Source organism: Ictidomys tridecemlineatus, chromosome 6 (genome assembly GCF_052094955.1).
Source record: "Ictidomys tridecemlineatus isolate mIctTri1 chromosome 6, mIctTri1.hap1, whole genome shotgun sequence".
NCBI classification, from domain to species: Eukaryota; Metazoa; Chordata; class Mammalia; order Rodentia; family Sciuridae; genus Ictidomys; species Ictidomys tridecemlineatus.
In genome coordinates this window covers 131443968-131467771 of record NC_135482.1, presented here as the reverse complement: position 1 = coordinate 131467771, position 23804 = coordinate 131443968, and the positions used below count along the sequence as shown (strand labels likewise).

Genomic DNA, 23804 nt, shown 5'->3' with positions numbered 1-23804 from the left:
TCTTACTTCATTCCAGCAACCACTCAAAAGTTTACAGTACAGAGTCTTATCTAGATATTATCTAAATCAGATATGGGTAAGACCTAAGGCACAATCCATCCTGAGGTAAATTTCCCTCAGCTGTGAAGCCTGTGCCATCAAATTATGTGCTTTCAAAATTCAGTGGTGATATAGTCTCATTCCAATATGGAAAATAAAAAAAAAAAAAGAAAAAAGAAAGCGGTAATAGTTCCTAAGTAAGTCCAAAACTCAACAAGACAAACTAAATAAGTAATCTTATTTGACGTCACAGCTCTCCTTCCAGATGCACTGGGTTGAGGTTGGGCTGTCAAGGCACCTAGGGCCCCTGCTCCCATGGCTTTTCTGGGCATAGTCCATGCCTAGCTCTCACAGGTTGAAGTCAAGGACTGTGGTTTTACACCTTCGTGGCTCTCCAGGCCCAAGATCTCCAGAGTAACTGCCTGCACAACTCCAATAAGAATTACTCTGGTGGGGCTCTCTGAGGTGTATCCACCTCAGCAGCAGGTCTCTGCCTCTAGGCTCCAAGGACCTCTTGGGCATTCGGTGAAATTTAGGAGGAAGAAGTCATTTCTCTATAGCTCTTGTTCTCTTTAAACCTGCAGAGTTGGCCAAAGGTAAATGCTGCCGAGGTTTGTGGTTTACACCCTCTAGAGTGGTGGTCTGAACCACATACGGGCCCCATTGTGCCACATCTGGGATAGCTAAGGAATACTGTGCTGAAATGCTAGGATCATCACCACATTGATAACACCTGGATTTTAAAGGGAATTCACAATTTTTCTTTGCAAATCTTCTATAATTGTATATCCAAGATAAGTTTTTTTTTTTTAAATATGGTTTTGTACTTTAACTAAATGCCACTATCCTGTATTCATTCTTCAGCAAGGAGCTTTTCCACTCATATTCATCAGATCACCAGGCTGATCTGATGCCTGGTGTAGTTCATTCCTTGATTTTTTTTTCATTGGTTTTTCTTTTATAGAGCTGTATAATTTATAGTATGTAACTTTTTTTGGTAGTGTGCAGCTTTGTAGTTTTGATTGAAGCATCAAGGGTTCATGGCAGATCAAAAAAAAAATGTGGTACATATGTACTCTAGAGTTTTATTCAGCCATAAAGAAAAATGAAATTGTCATTTGAGGAAAATGAATGGAACTTGAGAACATTATGTTATGTGAAATAAGCCAAATGCAGAAGGTCCAGGGTCATGTTTTCTCTCATATGTGGAAGCTAGAGAGGAAAAAGGCAAAAAAGGTGAGACAGGCGAGGGGAAATAACATGAAAGTCCAAGGGAGATCAGTAGGAAAATTGCAAGAGGAGAAAGACCAGGGGTTGGAAGTGGGGAGGGAGTGGGAAAGGGGTGGGAAATGATATTGGCCAAATTATATTGTTATATTGGGTACACGTACAAATATGTTAAAAAATAGTGACTAAAATATGGCTTATGGCAGAAATGCTCGTATACACTTTTATATAGGTCTAAGTATATTTATTATATTTACATTTACATATTGTCTATTCTTTGTAAGTATTTCCCTGTTTACTCCCTCCCTTTCATTGCCATTAATGCCTGGTTTGGGGCCCACACTTAACTTTCTAGGGACTCACTGTCCTCCATTCCAATAATATCCAAAAGGAGGAAAAGAGAAAGCTTCCTCCCAGATGTCCTTAAAATCCTTCTCCAGAGGGCCTCAGGGATTTCATATGTCTTTCCTAAATTAGTCACTGGTGAGGGCAATCTCAAAGATCATAATTTAGACTAACCAGATGAGGAAACTGTTCAGCTTCCCTTGAAGCATATAACTTCCCCCAAATGTGCACCAAGGTAAGATTCTCTGAGAGGGAAGTGGAGCCTGTGTGGGTGTGTGTGTGTGGGTGGGAGGGAAGCACACCTGCCCCACAATCACAGGATTATGGTAGAAACGAGATGACCCGAGAGATGGGGAAGAAGAAAGATCTATACGACATTATTAGGTGGAGAACTGTGAAGTGTTAAATATGGGATATTTTCTCACAAACTACTAGCTTGGCAGTTGTTTTATCCATAAAAAAAAAAAAAAGAACAAACACCATGTCCTGACACGTCCCTTTCCATTCCCAAGAACCTAGCCAAGCCAAGGGAACAATGAGAGTGGGCCCAGACCAGCATGTCCAGATAAGGATTATCTGGAAGGACACTGACTATCTCTCATGAAAACTAGGGCAAACGAGTGTTCTCTGTAGAAACTGCTTTCTTGCACCGATGCCAAGCTTCTTGGAGTGTTGGTCATATAATGGGATAAAGCAAGCCAATGATGTCACAGTTTCTGTAATCTACCCTATACACTCCCCCCTGTGGTAACGGGTATGGAATCTCTTTGAGTACGGTGGAGAAAGAGGCGCTTCTCAGGTCGGCCACCACAGGACAAAGTTCCATGAGGATTGGAGATGCTACTCTCTGGAGAAGCACTGTGAGGGGCAGAGGTCACCACCGGATCTTCTCCATAAGCAGTTTTCTACAAATCTTATGTAAGCTTCTGGTCTCTTGGCAACCCATCATACTGACCCAGCAGAACTAGGCTGTGCACCAGTTTTCTTGGGTAACTACAAATGATATTAAAATGATTAATATTTTATAGAGATCTTCTAGAAAAAAAATATAATATTTAAAATGTGCCTTACTTATGATCGTTGTGCAGAATCCAGTGGAATCTAGGATTGATGGGAAGTCTGTGAGAAGAAAGTCCCTATAATTTCTGCTGCTTGGTAATGAAAATTGCTGGCACTATACTAGATTTGGACATTGAGGTAATAAACTAAATGTTCTGTTCCTTTGTGTGACCTTGGAAAAATAAAACTTAGAAAGGAATTTCACAAGATACTCAGGAGGATAAAGTTTCCATAAGGGAATATCTTCCCTATAAACATTGTTAAGTTCTTCAAAAACTAGCCTTTGTTTTTTCCTTTTCAAATACGAACAAAAGCATTGATGACAGAATTTGTCCATATGAAGCCTTTGAGGAAAGATTTATAGTAATAACATAGTTTGAAAAATCAAAAGAATTATACTATACATAGTAATTCTATAATTTTTAATAATCAAAAGATCAAATTATTATAAACATCCTAAATGTTTAAATTGCCTGACATCTATTGGTGACATTAGAGAGAAGTTTGTTTTAGTAACCAGATATCACTTAAAAAATTAATTTATGTTACACATAAATATATGTTATATCTACTGGGAATGACTTTATATTGTGGCAAGAGAAATTTTTAATACATATGTTTTTTACCATAAACTCAGAACTGAGCTTTTGGACTGGATGGTGCTATTGTCAATATTATAAAACCAAATGTTATTTTGAATGGAAAAATATAGGGAAAAGAGTAGTGTCTTGAAATGAGGAATGGTGGTGGGTACCAAAACAAGCAAATATTCTTAACTTAATCACATGACATGCCTATTTAAAATTAGATAGCATAACAAAGAATAAAATTTCTCATCCTCTGGTAGATACAAATATTCTGATCCTCCTCCTCCTCCTCCTTTTTCTTCTCCTCTTCTTCCTCCTTCTCCTTCTTCTTCTTTGTTATGGTTTGGTTATGAGTTGTCATAACCAAAAGCTCACATGTAAGACAACAAAAGAAGGTTTAGAGGAGAAATCATTGGATTGTGAGGGTCTTAATACAACCAGTGAATTAATCCCTGTGATGCAATTAACTGAGTGGTAACTAGAGGCAGGTGGGGTGTGGCTGGAGGAAGTAGTTAACTGAGGGCATGACTATTTTGTATCCGGAGGTGGAGTCTCCCTCTCCGCTTCATGATCAGCTTGATGTGAGCTGCTTACCTCTGCCACACTCTTAGGCAATGATATTCTGCCTCATCTTGAGCCCTGAGGAATGGAGCTGGCCTTCTCTGGACTAAGGCCTCTGAAACTGTGAGTCCTCAAATAAACTTTCCTCCCCTACTGTTGTGATGGTCAGATTCTTTAGTAACAGCAGCAAAAAAAAGTTGACTAAAACCTCCTCTTCCTTTTCCTCCTCCATTCTCCTCCTCCTCCTCCACCTCCTCCTCCTCCTCCTCCTCCTCCTCCTCCATTCTCCTCTTCCTCCTCCTCCTCCATTCTCCTCTTCCTCCTCCTCCTCCATTCTCCTCTTCCTCCTCCTCCTCCATTCTCCTCCTCCTCCTTTTCCTCCTCCATTCTCCTCCTCCTCCTCCTCCTTCTCCTCCTCTCCCTCCTCCTCCTCTTCATGGGGAGAGCTGGGTGTGATGGTGCCCACCTGTAATTTCAGCTACTCAGCAGGCTGAGGCAAGAAGTTCTCAAGTTCCAGGCCCGTCTCAGCAACTAGGTCTCAGCTTAATGAGACCCTTTTCAAATTCAGCTAAAAGTTTAAAAAAGATGCTGCAGATGCAGCTCTATGGTAGAGTGCTTGCCTAGTTTATGCAAGGCTCTGGGTTTGGTTACCTATACCCCCAAATGGGGAGAGAGGCAAAAAAAAAAAAAAAAGGTATTACAGATAGAAAAAGCAGTCTGAGAAATGATGGGAAGGTGGGAAGAAGCAAGGCATGTTAGAAGCTCAAGTTTTTAACTTCAGTGTGGCTGAGAAAAAAAAAGTGTCACAAGTTGTGTAATTACAGAAGAGCCTGGAGACTTAGGTAGGGGCAGTTTTCATCTCTTGTGAGAGCGATGAGAACTGAGGAGCTCAAGATGTGGCAGGTGAAAGGAGTATCCTGATAGATCAAATCCTGATGGACAATGGAGAAAGGTGTCAAGAGTCCAGGGGTGATGCCCCTCGAGCTGGAAGGGGAATACCTGGTTTGCTCCCTGCACATGGAGTGAAGGAGACAGAGACACGTATGGATGCAGGAGACCTTGTAGCAGTTGAGCAGGCACTTGCTCCTTGGCTGTGATCTTTCCATTTACAGTCAACAGTTTTCCTAATTGTAATGTACTTAATGGTGGTTTGGGTATGGTTTGCTCCCTCAGATTTCATGTGCTGAATGTTTAGTCCCCAATGTGAGGGTATTGAAAGGCGGAGGAACTTATAAAAGGTGGGATTCAGTAGTACGTGATTGGATTATGAGATCCCTACACTCGAAATTAATTAATGCCTGTCTCATAGGAGTGGGAAAGATCTTAAGGGACTGCTACCGAGAGCAGGTTGTTATAAAGCAAGGAAGGCCACCCTTTACACGTCTGGCTTTTCTACTTGTGCGGCTCAAGGCTGTTGCTCATGCTTCCTTCCACTATGTGATGGTGGTTGCCAAGTTATGGTGAAACATGAAGCCCTTCACAAATGTCACTGCCAGAGTTTGGACTTTCCAGGCACCAGAATTGTAAACCAGACAAATCTCTTTTCCTTCTAACTACCCAGCCTCAGGTATTTTGTTATAGTGACACAAATTATATTAAGATATTGATGTAATAATTTTGGTAGTATATCAAATGTAAGACAATGGAGATTTTCTGGATAAAAGGAATTAAAAATCAGTTATTTAAAGAAAATTATCGATAATTCTAAAGTATATAATTAGGACAAAAATCATGAAGCTGCTATGTGAATGGTGGGAGCTGCAGGACCTTGGTGTAAGAGATTAAGTGAGGCAGTAAGAGAAGAGGGCCCAGGAAGGGTTTGGGGCTTCAGGAGTGTGTTGAAGGTTTGAAGTAACTGTTGAAAGGGTGGGTGATGGAATTCTATGACAACGGAAGAATTGACAGGTTGTGCTGTGAGTCCAGCCAAGACTCTAACATGTGACTTTTGCACTACAGTCAATCTGCATGGTTGTAAGAATTGTTCCAGCAGTTCAGCTGCCTGCAGCAAGGGCTAAGAAGGCAGATCCTAGGATTAGGTTTTTCTTGGAGGTTTTAAGCAAATGTTGGAAAGGCAGGGGAATCAAGGGAACCTCTGACAAAATGATCCAAGTGATCAACAAACCATACAGGGCAATTCCGCTACTGGGTATATATTCAATTGAAATTGAATTGAAAACAGCAATAAGTGTTGGTGAGGATATGGGGGAAAAGGCACACTCATACACTGCTGGTGGGACTGCAAATTGGTGCAGCCAATATGGAAAGCAGTATGGAGATTTCTTGGAAAATTGGGAGTGGAACCACCATTTGACCCAGCTATCCCTCTCCTCAGTCTATACCCTAAGGACTTAAAAACAGCATACTACAGGGACACAGCCACATCAATGTTTATAGCAATTCACAATAGCTAAACTGTGGAACCAACTTAGATGCCCTTGAATAGAAGAATGGATAAAAAATATGGTACACACACACACACACACACACACACACAATGGAATATTACTCAGCAATAAAAGAGAAAAAAATCATGGCATTTGCAGGTAAGTGATGGCATTGGAGAAGATAATGCTAAGAGAAGTTAGCCAATCCCCAAAAACCAAATGCTGAATGTTTTCTCTGATATAAGGAGGCTGATTCATAGTGGGGAAGGGAGGGAGAGCATGAGAGGAATAGATGAATTCTGGATAGGGCAGAGGGGTAGGAGGGGAAGGAAGAGGGCATGGGGTTAGAAAGGCTGGTGGAATGTGATGGACATTATTATCCAAAGTACATGTGTGAAGACATGAATTGGTGTGAATATACTTTGTATACAATCAGACATATGAAAAATTGTGCTCTATATGTGTAATAAGAATTGTAATGCATTCTGTGGTCATATATAAATAAAATATAATCTTAAAAAAAGAATTGAAAACAGCAACAGAAAGATACTTGCACATTTTAGTGCACTATTCATAACAACTTCAAAAGGTGAAAGCAGCCAAGTTATCCACTGATGGGTGAATGAATAAACAACACAGGGTTATAGTGGAATATTATTATTTAGCCTTAAATAGTAATGAAATTCTGATACACACTACAGCATGGATGAACCTGAAAAACATGATGCTAAATTACATAATCATACATAAACAGTATATGATTTCAGTTACATGAGGTACTTAGAATAGTCAAGTTTATAGAGGCAGGAAGTAGAAAGTGGTGCTATGATCTGAATGTGTCAGTCAAAATCCGAATGTTGAAAGTGAAAGGCTAACATGTCAGTTTGAAGAGGTGGGACCTTGAGCAGTGATTAAGTTATAAGGGTGACGTCCTTACAGATGGATTAGTGACCTTATAAGTGGTCAAGGGGGGCAGTCTAATCAATTTTCACCCTTCTGCCTTCTCTCATGTTAGGACACAGCAACAAGAAGGAAATCTTAGAAGCAGAGAGCAGCCCTTACCAGACACCCAAGTTGCAGCGTCTTGATCTTGATTTTTAGACTCCAGAACTATAAGAAATAAAATTCTTTTCTTCTAAATTATCCTATCTGTGGCATTTTGTTATGGCTGCAGGAACAAAAGGAAAAAAAGTGGCTATTAGGGACTAGAAGGAGGGGGAATATTTAGTTAGCATTTAATGCATACAGAATTTCATCTTGGGATATTGAAAGAGTTTTGAAGATAGTAATGATGCTTTCACAACATTGTAACTGTATTTAACTGTATATTTTAAAAGGGTTAAATTGTAAATTTTAAGTTACATTTTACCACAACAACCCTCCTAAACCAGATTTTGAATGTAATAATTCAATGAGAAATAACCACCATGGTTACCAATACTTTAAGTCTTGCAGACTGAACTTTTACTCTTGGGCCCTGAAGCAGCTGAGACTATGCTCAGAGTCTCACAAGATCTTTGAGGAGCCTGCCTCTCCCCATTTCTCAATCCACTCTCTCAGAGAGACTCAAAATCAGGCCTACTGTGCAAAACAAATTCACATTGTCATTCCGTATCTCTTCTGTTCTCTCCCTGGCCCACCAAAAGTATAACCTTTGCCTCCTTCTTTAGCCACATTCCTCATTTCCACCTCTACAAGAAAAGCTAAGGGCCCACATGCCAATCAATTGGGGTATATAGATGCCCAGAGGAGTTGCCAGCCTCACCCTGTTCAGGATCCAAATTGAAGGCAGAAGCCACATTGTCTTGTCTGACCTCTCCTCAGAAGTCATGCAGCCAAATTTGGCAACTTTTATCAAGTGGGACAGTTATAAGGTCCAGATAGATTTTAAGGAAGGAAACAATGAACCCTTAAGGAGATATGCGGATGTCACTTTGTTAGAAGAGAGCATGTGAGATGGGATAGATATTAAATGTGGCCACCTTTGGAAGGTACTACTTGCCATTTTTGTGTTAGGCCCTATTAATGCCTTTTTGCTATGCTTTTTCTTTAGAATATTTAAATACTTTTAGATGACTACATGGAAATTAGTCATGCTATTCTTCTTCCATATCATATTCTCATTAATCTAAAAAAGATCAGAATGTATTGGTAATCTATCCCCCACCCACACCATTTAAGATGTATTTAACTACATTACCTTTAGTCCTGTTTTCTTAGGCTCCTCTTGGTTGTGATGGTTTCTCAGACTTTCCTTGTGTTTGATGACCTTGACAGTTTTGATGAATATCCAGCAGAAGGAAGTTCCTCCAATTGGAATGTGTCTGATATTTTTCTCATAACCAGATTGAGATGATGGGGTTTGGGAAGGAAGATCACAGAGGTCAACTGCCTTTCTTACGACATCAAATCAGGGGTACACACTATCAAGATGAGTGAACATCCTTGATGTTGATCTTGATGGCCTGCCTAAGGTGATGATTGGCAGGTTTCTCCCAGCTCACTGCACTCTTGGAAGGAAGTTCTTATGCACAGTGCCCACTCAAGGATTGGGAAGTTGTGTGCCACCTCCTCCAGGGCACAGGAGCTCCATAACTAATTTGGCAATTTTCTGCGTAGAGATGGATTGTGTCTTTCTTGGAAAATAGCTTTGTCATTTGCCATCTGCGTGACCACTGGTAAGTCTCTTTACCTTGTTGACTTTGTTTCCTTCCTTTAAACTCGTAATTCTTCAAGATATGATAAGCCTAAATGCTCTGTGCTTTGTGAACTATGCCTGTAGGAAGATCTTAGTAATTGTTTCTCTTCGTATGGACTACCTTTCTCCCAGGATATCTTCTCATGGAGTCTAAGATGTTTTCTTCCTGGGTATTAGGGACAGTGGAACATCCTTGGGGAGTGAGGGCAGGGCTGGGTGGGATCTGCCTTAGGGACAGACCCTCAGACCCAAATAGGGAGTTCTGTGCTGCTTTGAATCCCTTCTCTTCCTGCCAGGCAAGCTCCTCATCTGGAGTGATGGCTGTGGTTATGATTGCCCAACACAGCTGTTTGAAGGCTGCTGAGGAGGGCAGAGGTATAAGGAAAAGAAAGACTTTTTTTTTCCCAGGGAATATGCATAGTCTGAGGTCCCAAGCATTTTGGCCGAAGGATTTCTGTACCTGACTCTCTTCAGTTTGCTTAAACTGTCTGAAGAGCATTGTTTGCAGTTTTGTACAAGTTCCTAACACCATTGCAGGTCGTGACTAGGATGACTGTCTTTATGAAAGATACTTGAAAGTCAGGTCTGAACAAGGCACACGTACGTTCTTTGCAGAGGATGTGAAGCTTGCTGACTGGAAGCCTGCCTGCCAGAACAGGATCCTTCTGTGCACACCAGAAACAATCTGCTATTGTCTTCAGGGATAAATCGGTGCCAACAAAAAATGAAAACTCCCAGCCAAGAGAAGGAATACTGCATTAACTGCTTCACCACTAAAGGTGATTATGGGAAGGGATAGACTGGGCAAAACATGCCTCTTTGATTTTAGCCAGGAAATACACACAAGACACAGATGTGGTGTCCTGAGCCCAAGCTGAGCCCAGGGTCCAGTTAGAGTAAAGTGAATGGTTCCCTCCCCATGGAGGCACTTGTCAGGGTTAGAGATCTTCTTTCATTCTGAGAGTTTTAATGCTGCCAGGGGAAGTAGCTGGGCACCTCCTCAGTCTCCCTTACATTGGTCTTGGTTCCAGAAGCTGTTACCTCGAGGATGGTGCCAAGCCAGGACTGAGGGGAAGATAGGAGAGTGTGCATAGCTTAAGGGAAGAGGAAGAAATGCAGTATTCGTGGAAGAAACCGAAAAGGAGAAGCAAGAGAGAAAAGACCACAGAAAGTAAACTAAATTAGGTAATGGGGAGGCTTATCTTAATGTTATTAATTATTTAATATGTGATTGCCCATTGTTCTCCCTTAATCTCTGGTGAAAAAAAATATTCATTAAATCTATGTGGAAACCCCATTTACTTATTTCCTACAGTCTGGGTCAGCATCTGGCTATAACTCATAAGTAACTTGCTCGTGGTATTCTAAGCCCCTCCAACTTACTATCAGGTCTACCATGAAATTTATTTTTAAAATGCAGCTTTATTTTTTTTAAATGCAAGCACTGCAGAGCAATTCAAGACTCTGAGTGTTTGGGGAAGTCCTGCTTCATATGAGCAATCCCTGAGGGTAAAGAAATGATTCTCCAGGCAATGATCATAGTCACCTCCTACTAAGAACAACCCAGCCGGGTGTAGTGGCTCAAGTTTGTAATACCAGTGGCTCCAGAGGCTGAGGCAGGAGGACCATGAGTTCAAAGCCAGCCTCAACAATTTAGTGAGGCCCTAAGCAACTTTGGGAGATCATGTCTTAAAATAAAATATAAAAAGGGTTAGGGATGTGGCTCAGTGGTAAAGGGCCCCTGGGTTTAATCCCCAGCAAAAAACAAAACAAAACAAAACAAAACAAAACAACCCACAAGGAATGACTGTCTTGAAATCTTCAGAGGAGAAGCCTGTTCCCGAGTGACCAAGATTCCTTCCTAGCCAGGCTCCCTTCTGTGTTATGTGCTATAAACTTTTCTGTGATCCTTTCTTTGTAGGCTATCTGGTGGGGAGGGAAGATTTAAAACACACCCTTATTTTAAAATTTGGGTCCATTTATTTCAATATCTGTATCATCGTTGGGTCTAGTATTTTTTTTTTTTTCCTCTTGGTCCTCTCTCTGGATGTGTCTGGTAATCGTCCATGGAAGCCTGGACATGGTATATGAAAAACTGAAGATTGCCTGAAGATTGCCTAGGTGGGTGTTTTGCTTCAGAGAGAATGTTCTTTAGCTTCCAGAAGACGGTCAGCACTTAAGGAGCAGATCACCTTAATTCAATTGGGGAGTGAGTTGATTTGAAGCTGTATCCACGTCTTCAAGGTTTGCACTGTTTTTAGGTCTGCCCTCACTTCAAGGGTGTAAGAAGTCTCAAGCAGAGCCCTGGTATGTTTACTTGGGCATCTCCACTTTGGCAGCTCTGAACTCTGTCTTTTTTTTTTTTTTTTTTAATCTCCATATCCCAGGGAGACTGCCAATAGCTCTGCTTAGTGTTTTAGCCTCTTGGCAAACACTTTTTGGATCAGCTTTCCTATCTCTTGAGCTGAATCAGAAACAAATGAGGACCGTCTCAAGTGGAAAAGCAGCTTGAACCTTCTCTTGAGGATCTTGGCTTCTCTCATCATGGACCCCTTGATAGTTTGGAACCCTCAGTTTTGTTTGTCCAGTCCCATGAGACTGATAGAAAGCTTTGCTTGGCTTCTCTGCACCTCTCTGGCCACTTGCTGTCCAGATTCTCAGTCTCTGCCTAGGCTTGATGAATTTTTCTTCTTTGAAAGATCTGGACTCCTCAAAATTTTGATTACTTTTGGGATTCTTCAAGGCCGTTGAATAGGGTCTTGTGTGTGTGAATGTGCTTTTTTTTTTTTTTTTGATTAGAAGTTTTCTGGTATTAGCAGGAGAATTAATTAACCATAAGTCAGAAAGCTAAGCAATGCTGTTGTTCTAAGTGCCACCGATGGAAATGTTCTGAAGGTTTGCAATGAACTGGATATTTATGTCCCCTTAAGATTCATGTGTTGAAATTTTAGCTTCCAAAGTAATGGTAGATGGGTCTTTTTGGAGATGATTAGGCATGAAGGCAGAATGCCCATAATTAATATGGGATCATAACTAATCCTTAGTGGGCTTAGTGCCCTTATGGAAAAGACCCAGAGAGATCCTTTGTCTCTTCTACCATGTGAAGACACAGAAAAAAACAGCCATCTATGAACCAGGAAATAGCCCTCTTAAGGTATCAAATCTGCCAGTGCCTTGATCTTTGACTCCCTAGCCTCAAGTCTCACAGTCTAAGGTATTCTGTATAGCAATCAGAAAAGACTGGGACAAGTTTCCTTTGTCTTCTACTCTGTTTTTGAACCTTTAATTTTAACCCAAGGAACCAAAAATGTACTTGTTTGACTTTGCCTATACTACAATAGAACAGGTTTTAAAGTCAGTATTATGTATGTGTTCTACAGGACAGGAATTCATGCCACTTGCTTCTTTCATGAGGACTTACAGAGTAGATGTTCTAGAATCACCATTGAATACACAAATTTTTTGGTTCCGATCTTACCGCTCATAAATCCCCCTTCTGGAGAATCCATTGGAATCATTCAGTGTGTCCACCGGCTGGAGACTTCCTGTCTCAGATAGGACAGATCATCTGCATCCCTTGAGGCAAATGAGAAAAAAAGTAGGAAGACAGGTCACATTTCTTCAACTGTGAAATGCATAGAATTACTAGATTCCTTCAAAGACCCTCTAACTCTGATAATGGGTCCATCTGTTACTGAACTCAACCTCATTTCTTGATCCCTTTATTAAGAATTTCGTTAAAGACATCTGCATCTGTGTTTCCTTGGACTCACATGCTCACGGCCCTCTGTGATAAGGGCGACTCAGGTCTGGGTGCTTATTTTCGAAGGAGCCCTCTTTAACACCCTATTAGTTTCCTAGGACTGCCATAACAAGTTACCACAAACTTGGTGGCCCAAAGCAACAGAAATGTATACTCTCACCATTCTAGAGGCCAGAAAATGGGAGCCTCCTTATGGAGGCTATGAGGAAAAACCATCCCACGACTGTCCCTTCACCTGGAGAGGCTGCCAGCAATCTTTGGTGCTCTTTGGCTTGGAGATGTTTTGCTCCACTCCCTGCCTCTTCTCTGTCTCCATCTTTCCATTTGCTGTCTTCAAGTGTGCCTCTCTGTGCTTGCTTCTCTTACAAGGACACCAGTCATTGGATTTAAGGCCCAACTTAAATATAAGATGACTTAAGCTGAAGAGCATTAGCTGGTTACATCTACAAGGAACAGTAATTCCAAATGAGGTCATGTTCTGAGGTTATTATGAGTGGACATGAATTTTTAAGGAACACTTCACTTTTACTATAGTCACCTACATCAATCTTAAAAAAATAAACTATTACGAAGGCTGGGTCATGGCTGTCTTATTCACTATAGATCCTCCATGCCTTGTACATTCAAGGCACTTAAATATTTCTTGAATAAATGAATCAGTGGGGTTGCAATAGGGTGTAAGTCATAGGAAATCAGTAGAATTACCAGCTGTGTTCAAATTAAGATATCTCTGGGTACAGTGATGCACGCCTATAATCCCAGCAGCATGGGAGGCTGAGGCAGGAGGATCATAAGTTCAAAGCTATCCTTAGTAATTTAGTGAGGCCTTAGGTTATTCAGCAAGACCCTGTCTCTAAATAAAATATAAAAAAGCCAGGGGATGTGCCTCACTGGTTGAGAGCCCTTAGGTTCAATCCCTGGTACAAAAAAAAGAAAAGAAAAGAAAAAAAGTCATCCATGGGCCAATGTTCTAGGGTGCTTGCTCTTAATGATATTTTTCCATGTATTTATATAAGGCTCTCTGCTTTGCTAGATTGATGAGAGTGCAATCTATTGGTGAAAAAAGTTACTTTTCATTGACTATTAAAAAACTAATCTTTATATTAGTTTCTTAGTTTCACTTTCTTATTTCTTTTGTTTTCTTCCTTTTTTTTTGGGGTTAGTCTGCTGTTGTGATTTGCCATTCTTCTGTTTTTCTTCTCGATTCTTCCTTTTCATGTCCTTTACTCTCATTAACTCTTCTTAATTCTGCTTTTAAAAGGTCTGGGCCTAGAATGCTCTTCAGATATATGTACATCTTCTAATACACTTCTTAGGAGTTCATGGTTTTTAAACATTTCTCAAACATTTAGGCAAATTTGAATCTGAGAACAGAGAAGGATCCTTATTTAGTGATTTCATAGTTTCCTTAAAGAAAGGAGAAGCAGCTCATTTTGTATTTTAAATTAGTCATAAGAAGAAATAAACTCCACATTTCCAGCATACAATCTTTTAAGGTAATACAGTCTGCATCTTTTCTGACTATTAAATAAAGGCATAATGAGTGAGGTGACATTGGGCATAATGAACTGCTAGCAATCCAACCAAGAAATCCTTTCTCACGCTATTTCCTCAGAGTGAGATTGTATGGATGCCTGCAAGTAGCAAAACTTGCTGCACTGTTTGAACATCCCTATTACCTTTCTGAGCCTCAGATCTAGTCCTTTGATTTGTTCTCTCAAGCTCTTTAAACTTCTTCGATGCCAGTTTGGATGGTATTTAGGAATCTTGATGAATACGCTCTTTATCTAATACAAAGTGACATAACACACTCCGACCATGAACTCTGCCACATAACCATACCCTGCTGAATTCCTGTGATTTATGCAGTACTAGATTAATAGCATTTATGTTATTCACATATCTCAGTTGACCTTGATCTGCTAGAAACTCCCTCCTTTTTATCTCTGTTCCATACTGGGGAGGTTTTGTCCCACATTAACAATGGTTCTTTTGTACATCAAAGCATACCCCCCCCAACATCCCGAGTTTTAATTTGCCTTGCATGCATAATATGTATCTCTCTTCTGTTCACTCTCTGTTACTTTTTACCTATGTGTAATTGATGGATAATAGAAATTTCTACTTATTTTGCAAAAGAGAAATTCTTAAAAATTAGTCTTTTAGTATCTGAATTTAAAAAAGACTAGAGCTTTGTACATGAAAAATGTTCACAGAAATGATTCTTTCTTCTCTTTTTCAAATTTAAAAAACACAGATTATTCATTTAGGCAGAGATCTGGTCTCACATGCTTCTATTTGTCCAGAATCTTTCAAATAGCAGTATTTATTTGTCTTGGAAAATGAGAGTTTCAATCACTCTCTGATTTCTCTATTTGTGTTATTAAAGGTTTTTTTTTGTATATGTATATGTATATGTATATATATATATATACACTACACACATATAATTTTATATATATGTTTATATATAATGTAATTAACCATGATACAGACATTGATATGCTGAATAAAGATTGTGGATAACAATTCAGAGTCCAATGCAATGAATCAGTTATGTCATACCTGTTAGGAAATTTCACTGAATAACATTTACAAAAAAAGGTCAAATAAAATCTGCAACAAATCCCTCAAAGTCTAGGAATTATTTTGTAAAGTGTATCTTCCTACTCTCACTTAGTTTTTTAATGAATACTTACTTGGTATTTAGTAGTTACATGTAAAGTATTTGTAACTCACTTCTCCAGCAATTATTATAGCAGCAGCAATAGGTGGATGAAGTCTTTTTTTAAACTTTTTTTGGGCAATCTTTTTGTTTTTATCTGAAGAATCAAATCTTCAGTGTATTTGTTGTTCTAGTATGTTACATTTCTGCGACAAGGTATTCCATACTATTTCTGATGGCAAGATATATAATGAGGGGATTGGGGTTTTAGCAGTGGCAGAGCTCTTGCCTAGCATGTGCAAGGCCCCGAGTTAGGTCCTCAGCTCTGAAAAAAATGCACTGAAGATATATAATGAGAATTATCTCCCTTTAAAAAAATTATCCAAATTTTCAAACTTAACTGTATAAATATTACCTGAGCAGCTGTTTAAAATGCAGATTTCTGGGCCCCTTCTTGAAAAATGCTGACTTAATTGATCTGAAGTTATCAGGATGTGTGTTTTGAGAAAAGAATCCTGTTGATACTGGTGTTTGTTATATATTAAGGAACACTGTTCTAAAATAATGTAGAACCAAGAGCAAGTTCTATTGCTGAGAAACTTAAAAAGAGTCTGAAAGTTTGAAGGATTCAGTGGAAATCTGTCCTTGAATGCAGAATGTTTCACCTAAACATATAGCAAAAAATTCATAAGGACATAAACTATTAATAAGAAGTGGTTGAGGGTTGGGGATGTGGCTCAAGCGGTAGCGCGCTCGCCTAGCATGCGTGCGGCCCGGGTTCGATCCTCAGCACCACATACCAACAAAGATGTTGTGTCCGCCGAGAACTAAGAAAAAAATAAATAAAATGTTAAAATTCTCTCTCTCTGTCCCCCTCTCTCTCTCATTCTCTCTTAAAAAAAAAAATGTTGTTTAAAAAAAAAAAGAAGTGGTTGACAAATTTTACTTTTCATACACTGTCAAAAGCAAGATGGTAAAATCAAAGAAATTGCTAAAGGAAATAATACGGGCCAGGAGTAGAACTATCGTGTGACCCATGTATCTCACTCCTCAATATTTATCCAAAAGAACTAATATCAGCATACTATAATGATACATACATACCAGTGTTTATAGCAACACAATCCACAGTAGTCAAGTTATGAAACGAGCCCAGGTGCCCATGAACTGACAAGAGGATAGAGAAAATGTGGTATATATACACAATGGAATTTTACTCAGTTGTAAAAAAAAGAGTAAAATTATGTCATTTGCTGGTGAATGGCTGGAACTGGAGAACATTGTACTAAGTGAAATAAATTAGACTCAGAAAGTCAAGGGTCAAATGTTTTCTCTCATTTGTGAAAGCTGTGGGGGGACAAAAAATGAGGGGGATCTCAAAAGAATAGAAAGGACATCAATGAAGTAAAGGAAGGGAATTGAGAGGGAGAGAAGGGGGAAGGCATAGGGAAGTACTGGGCAATGGATTCTACCAAATAATGCTAAATCCATGTATAAATATGCCACAGTGAATCCTGCTTATACATATAATAATAATAATAGAAGGGATAATGATCAGTAGAGTAGAGCAAGTGGATCAGGGAGGAAAGGGGAGGTACTGGGGAAAGAGATTGATTAAATTATGTGAATGTACAAATAAGGCATTAATGAATTCCACTATTACATATAATGCTTTAAGAATAAAATAATTAATTTTTAAAAAGAAGGTACTATGAAGTGATGAGTGTGATGAGTGTTGTTGAAGATAGGAGTGTTAGGATATTTCCTTCCTTATCCCTATTAATGGCTTATTTAAAATGTGCTGGGCCCCATGATTATCTATGCAAAAAAACTAGAACAGGCTTAAACTGTTCCATGGGAATAAAATTATTTAGCAACCCACTTATACTTTGTTTTGTTTTTTAAGTCATCCCATAATTGTGATATAAGGATACTTGGAGAATGAAGTGATTCAAATCATCACTTTTTAACTCCTCCAGGATAAATTGCTCATTTCCCCAGATGAATAGATGTGGGGTTATTCAAAGTCTGCATTAACATAATTTGTGCCCGAGCCTACTTTAAAAATTAGGTCATATAGTTAATTGTTTCTATCTGTGTTTGGCTTTAGTTAATTACATAAGATAATATGTGTGAAAGTGCCTAGCACAGAATCTAACAGGCGGTGAGTACTGGGATCCAATTGTTTATTTAGCATCTCACCTTGGATAACTTGCGACCACCTCAAATTCAACATTATCTGCATTGAAACATCCATCTGCTCCTTGTCTAAATTGTTACTCAAATCACCCACTCAAGCTATACATCTTTTTTTTTTAAATTTTTTTAGTTGCTAATAGACCTTTATTTGTTATTTATTCATATGTGATGCTGAGAATTGAACCCCCTGCCCCACACATGCTAGGCAAGCAGTCCACCACTGAGCTACTACTCCATCCCCTCAGGCTATATATCTTGGTTTCATCCTTGATGTCTCTCATCCTTCTCACTTCCAAATCTTATTGATCTGACTTCCTCAGTAGTTCATAAGTCACCACTTTGCTCATTCATTGTTCTTGGAATACAATAGTGGACCACTTAATCCTATATAAAGTTATTTAGGCAGGTTCTGTTCTGGTTCAAAGATCTTGGCACACACAAAGAACAGAAAAGGTAAGAGTGCAAAGGGAAGAGGGCAGGGGCAGGCCACAAAGGACCCTCTAAGTCCTGTTAAGAATTCTGAAATTTTATTCTAAGAAAAATAGGGAAAGTTTGAAGAGTTTTGATCATGCAAATAACACTATCAGATTCGTCTTTTACAAAGATTTCTCCCTTCTATATCTCTTCAACTTCATTTATCGAGACGTAAGTTCTGGTCACAACCACCTGTCCTCAGGAATATGTCCTTGCCCCATTCATCCTCCCCCAAAATGCATGCTCCACATTGCAATCAAACAATGGAACAGAACAAACAAAACCCTTAGACATCTAATTGGAGGTTCTCCAGTTTCAGATCTTTTAATGATGTTCCAATGATTTTAGTATAAAACCCAAATCCCTCGACAGAGGTTCCAAGGTTTTTGGCCTATGTTTATCTTTCCAGCCTCTTCTGTCACCACCACTCCTCTCTCCAGGTGCACCAAACATCTTTCAGTTATTCTAGTGAATTGTGGTTTCTCTCACCCAGATCTTCCTGTTTCTCATGCCTGGGCATCAACCCTGTCCACCTCAATTCTTTAAGCTTCACTTTTCTCAAGATGGATTTTTCTAACCTGGACTATGTGAACTCCCTCCTGGTAATTTCCATCTTTCCCAGTTGTGACATTTACCTCATTCTCTGCTAAACTTAAGCTCCACCAGTGTCTGTTCTGGCCATTTCTTTAGCGGTAGATCCTCATGTAGCTTGCTACCTGGCAAGTTCTCAACACACATCTAACAGAATGAATGGGTGGGCAGTCCTATTAACTTCCTTCAGAAGAGGCTATTGGAATATGTCAATGATAACCTACCTGGATTGAGTTTAGATGACAAATTTTAGTCCTATTAGTAGTCTTAAGAATAAAGGTAACTGAGTTCAGACAGGGATGTGGGATCTGATAGATTAGACAAGCATTTCCATATTTATGTATCTGGCTCCTCTGGGTTCCTTTCATGTAAGTTATGAAGTAAAGAATCAAAGTTATATTTCTCCTAGGTGGCTTCGCAGTTGTGTTCATACCTGGTATGGATCATCCTTTCTTTTCTCCACTGATTTGATGTTACTTTTATCAAATATTAAACACATTACACTTATTTCTCCAATTTCTATTCTATTTTGTTGATCTATTTTTATTTTCATATGACAGTATCTTATCAATAGTAATAACTGTAGCTTTATAATTTATCCAGCAGGGACAGTCTCTCCAATAATCATTATTATTTCAGAAATGTTGTTTTGCTTTTATTTTTTAAATTCTCTGTGCTTTTTTCATTTAATTTATCAAATTAAAATATTCCATGTGTATTATTGTCAGAATTAAATAAAATTTGTGGATTTAAATTTGATATTTTGCTTTTTTAATCAAAGGGCACTTTCTACCAATTCTCACCAGGTTTTGTTTTTAAACTAAAGAATGTTTGATTCTTCAGGAGAAACTTGTCTTTAGGAAATATGAAAAAATATACTTTAATTTTTCCTTTCTTTCTTTTTTTTTTTGTCTTTAGGTTTGGTCAAAATGAGCCCCTGAACTCAAAAAGTTTGTGACTGAAATTATAGTGGGGAAAAAAGCAAGTTTGCTCTCATATGATCTCATGCATAGTTGATCCTGAAAGTTTGAGTGTGTACACTAATCACCCTTACAGCAGTGTTTGGCAAGTTTGGCTGACGTATCCAGTGGCTCTCTGTTTTCCAAGGATTAACACACTTTGTTGTGGCCTTAGTTCTCCAATAGCAATGGCAAGGTCATCCAGTTCAGGTGTCACCAAGACAAGCAGCATACTCACAGTTCACAACTAGCCTCACTTGTACGCCAACATTCAAAAAGTACAACCTAAACAAATACTTGTTTTCTTGTTTAAATCTTGTCTTAAGTTCTGTAAAAGAATTTTTTTTTAAATCAACTCCCCAGTTAATAAAAACATCCTTATCAATGTTGGGCATGTGCTGTAATCACAGTCTTGTTTGGAGAAGTACACAGATTATGGCCAAACATCCCTCTCCATTTGGAAGGAGCCACTGTGCAAATCTTGTGAAATAATTCTGAGTTCTCTGCATGCTTTGACTTGCTATGTAATTAAGAACTTCCTCTCACAGCTATCCAACTTGCTTGATTCCTCATGGCTTTAAGCTTTAAGAGTTTTTTCAGAGATGTAATTTGAAATTACATTATATTTTCAGTACATAGGCCAAAACCTCTCTTCTAGCGGTTGACATATTTTTCTAGTTTCTTTCTATAAACACTGGTTTACTTAGAGGATGAAAGGAAAATTAAAAATTAGTGATAAATCAACCTGATTTCATGCAGATATTTAGTTCACAAAAGAACATCCTGAGGTGCATTTGCTGCTTTCTTATTTTTTGCTGTATATTTGCACAGGGTCCCACCAGTCCCCACGGCGACTTTAGAAATCAAGGTGAATTTCAGTAACAACTGAAGGTCAGGGACACACTGGCTGCTCTGAACTTCTTTGGTGCTTCTTGACTTTGGGGAACTCATTCCACCGTCTTCCCATTAACCCAGCTTTTTTGTTTTTGCTATTGTTCGTTTTGATTTCAATGTTTTTTTTTTTTTATCTCCAGAAAAAATCAGAAAGAAGGAGTGATTATTTGGGTGACTTGGTTTCTACTTCTAAATAAAACAGGATTATGGGATAGAGGGGGACTGGGGCCGGTTGTAAACTTAGCCAGAGTGTTTATAATTTATCTAGCAGGGACAGTGATGCCTGGGTGGAGACTTGGACTCATGAGAGGAGGTCAGCCATATGAAGTGCAGGGAGCAAGCTTTCTGGGCAGGAAAGACTAGAGTGAAGGCATGAGGTGAAGTCGAGCTTAGTGTATTCAGATGATAGAAGGCAAGTCAGAATATTGGCAGCGTGAGGTTCAGGAGCCGGTGTGGTAGGCAGCTTCTGACATGGCTCCTAGTGATTCTTACCTCCTGCTATTTGTGCCCTTGTGTAATCTCTTCCTCCTTGTGTTTGGGCTAGACTTAGAGACTCTTTTAGAAAAGAGAGAAAGAGAGAGAGAGAGAGAGAGAGAGAGAGAGAGAGAGAGAGAGTTAGAAATGTCATTTCTGAGATTATGTTATAAAAAACTGACTTCTTCATTGTCTTTGGATCTTTTTGGCTCACTCCTGGTGAGGCAAAATGTGATGTTTTGAGCTGCCATATAGTGTGAACCATAGGGCAGACAACTAGGAGTGTTTTTTGGCCAATAATGAAGGAGTAACTGACATCCTTAGATGGGCAGCTTACAATGAACTAAATGACCCCAATTATCATGTGAGTGAACTTGAAAGAGGATCTTCCCCAACCAAGCACAGAGATGACTTGTTGCCCTGTTGAATGCCTCAAATGAAGCTTGAAGGATACCCTGAAGTAGAGGACCCAGGTAAATTGCCCTTGAATTCCTACCTTCAGAAACCATGAGATTAAAAAAAAAAAAAAAGTGCTGCTTCAAAACCAATAAGAATTGGCTTAATTTATTATATAGCAAAAGATAAGTAATACAGGAGGGGAGAACTGGGTCAAATAGATTTATAGGTTGTGAAAGGAGTTGGGGTTCTGATTACAGTGCAGGGAGGGATCCCTTGTTAAATGTCACTCTGAACTCTGACCGCTGTGTGAGGAAAGGACAGTGCTGGGATAAGAGTGGGTGCAGGAAACTCAACTAGGCAACTCTGACAGAAGCATGAAGCTTTCCACATCTGCTAATACAACCTGCAGGGAGACTGCATGTAGGGGATAAGACAAACAGATTTACATTGACGTCCACGTGTTTGGCTTGATCAACTGAATACATAGAGGTGCCATCTGCCAAAATGAGGAAGGTCGGGAAAGAGTTAGCCTTGGGGGAAGATGGGACTATTTGTGTTGGAAATGCAATTTACATGTGGAGATATAAATGGGAAGAAGTAAAGAATTCAGAGGTATCTGTGTACATCTGAGGATGAGTGGGACACTTCGCTGGAGCAAACTATTTACGTGAATGCTCACACACCTCTTGAGGAAGGACTATCCTAAGAGAAACCAAGATTCCCTCATTTCGTTGAAAGAAAAGAGGCTAATTGTGAGAGAGCAGAGTCAATTCTCTCTATAGCATCTTGTATTCCAACTTAGTCCACATGTTATAGCATAAAGGAGATACAATGACAGACTCAAGAAAAATTAAAGCCTCTCCATAAAATCTCCACTCATCAATTCATCATTCATCAGCTCTAGTGCTGCAGAAATGGGAGATGAAAATCTCAGCATAGACATCAACCTTAAGGTACTAGATCCTTGGTATTGTTGTCAGCCATTGGTGATGACGACTTCTGTCAGGTACCTTGATATAGGTGCCATTATTATGCCTCCAGTGTAATAGGAGCTATCACTAGGAAAATAAGAGAGAAATAGAATGCTAGATGCCTCCCTATAGCCAAGATAGCCTTTCTTGGGGACTTTTGTTAAGAAAATTAAAATGAATTAAATTTCTTCAACTGGGATGGAATTGGAAAATATTTTCATCTGACTCTATCTTTACTTCTAGAATGTGCTGTCTGGAAAACAGGGTACTAGAAGAATCATTTTAAAAGGACTTCTTAAGTTGTTGGAAAATGGTTTTCAAGAACGTTAGCTATTGAGCCACGCAATGTACATGTATAAAATCATACATGATATCAATATTTATTATTTTAGACAAAAAATTGAGGTGCTTTATATTTTCAACATTTATGTTCAAAGGACCAACATAGGTGATCATGTTTTAATTTTAGCTCTACTTCTTCACAGATAATTTACTATCAATTATGTTGATGCTTATCGTTGACATATTTTTCTCCTCAGGGGTTATTTTTTTTTAACTTCATATCTTGATCATCTTAAGATGGCTTTTGCTATACATTCTTTCAAGCTTTTTCTGTTTGTTTCAAGAAAAATGAGGAACTTGAATTAAAGCATTTTAAGGATATCAACAATATTGAGTTACTAAATATTAGATTAGTACTTTTATACTCAGTATTTCTTATAATCTAGTAATTTTCTACTCAGTATTTTTTATGCTCTACAATGTGACATGAGTTTTTTTCATATGTCAATGTTTTTAAATACTTCTCATTACTCAATAGGAAAAAAGAGAAATTGAAACTATTACATTGAGTTCTCTTTGTCTTTGATCTCTCTTTTCATATTTGAAAATTTGGAACATTGAGCTTTTTGAGAGCTAGGTGTAGATAAGTTATTCAGCCTGGGGCTGGGGTGTAGTTCAGTGGTTGAGCACTTGCCCAGCATGATTCCATCTCCAGTACACCCACCAAAATAAATTAATAAATAACTAAGAAAAAAAGAAACTAAAGAAAAACTATTCAGACCAGGAGATGTTAGAGAAAGTAGTTTTGGAATTAGAAAGTTGTTAGCTAAGCAGAAGAGAGTTTAAAGAGTTCTGTTCTAATAGAAATATTAGCACATAGGCTCAAGTTTCTCTAATGTGATATTGATATCTAATTTTTCAAATCATTCTTTAGTTTAAAAATTTCCTTGCATAGCATGTGTCATTGTTTTTCCTGAATTTTACTACTTCTGTGATAATTCATGAACTAATAATTAGTAAATTTGACATAGAAAAAAATTAATTTTTGTAATTTCAGATGTGATAAAATAAAATTACTAAATAAGTAATAGCATACACTGTATTAATCCCCTATTTTAAAAAATAGAGATGTAATGCAATAAATCAAAGATCTTCTGACCCCTCCCAACTATATAAAGTCTCTGAACCTTTGTCTACCATTTTTATATTTAAATAATTAATAGTATATGTAAT

General features: G+C 38.7%; 1 long non-coding RNA gene across 1 annotated transcript; it reads left to right on the top strand.

The window, feature by feature from the left end:
- The first annotated feature begins 1414 nt into the window (after positions 1–1414).
- Positions 1415–15549, top strand: LOC120888417 (uncharacterized). The gene is made up of 3 exons (XR_013423292.1): positions 1415–8880; positions 9516–9679; positions 9932–15549. It is a non-coding gene; the product is annotated as an uncharacterized LOC120888417 (long non-coding RNA).
- The last annotated feature ends 8255 nt before the right edge of the window (positions 15550–23804 follow it).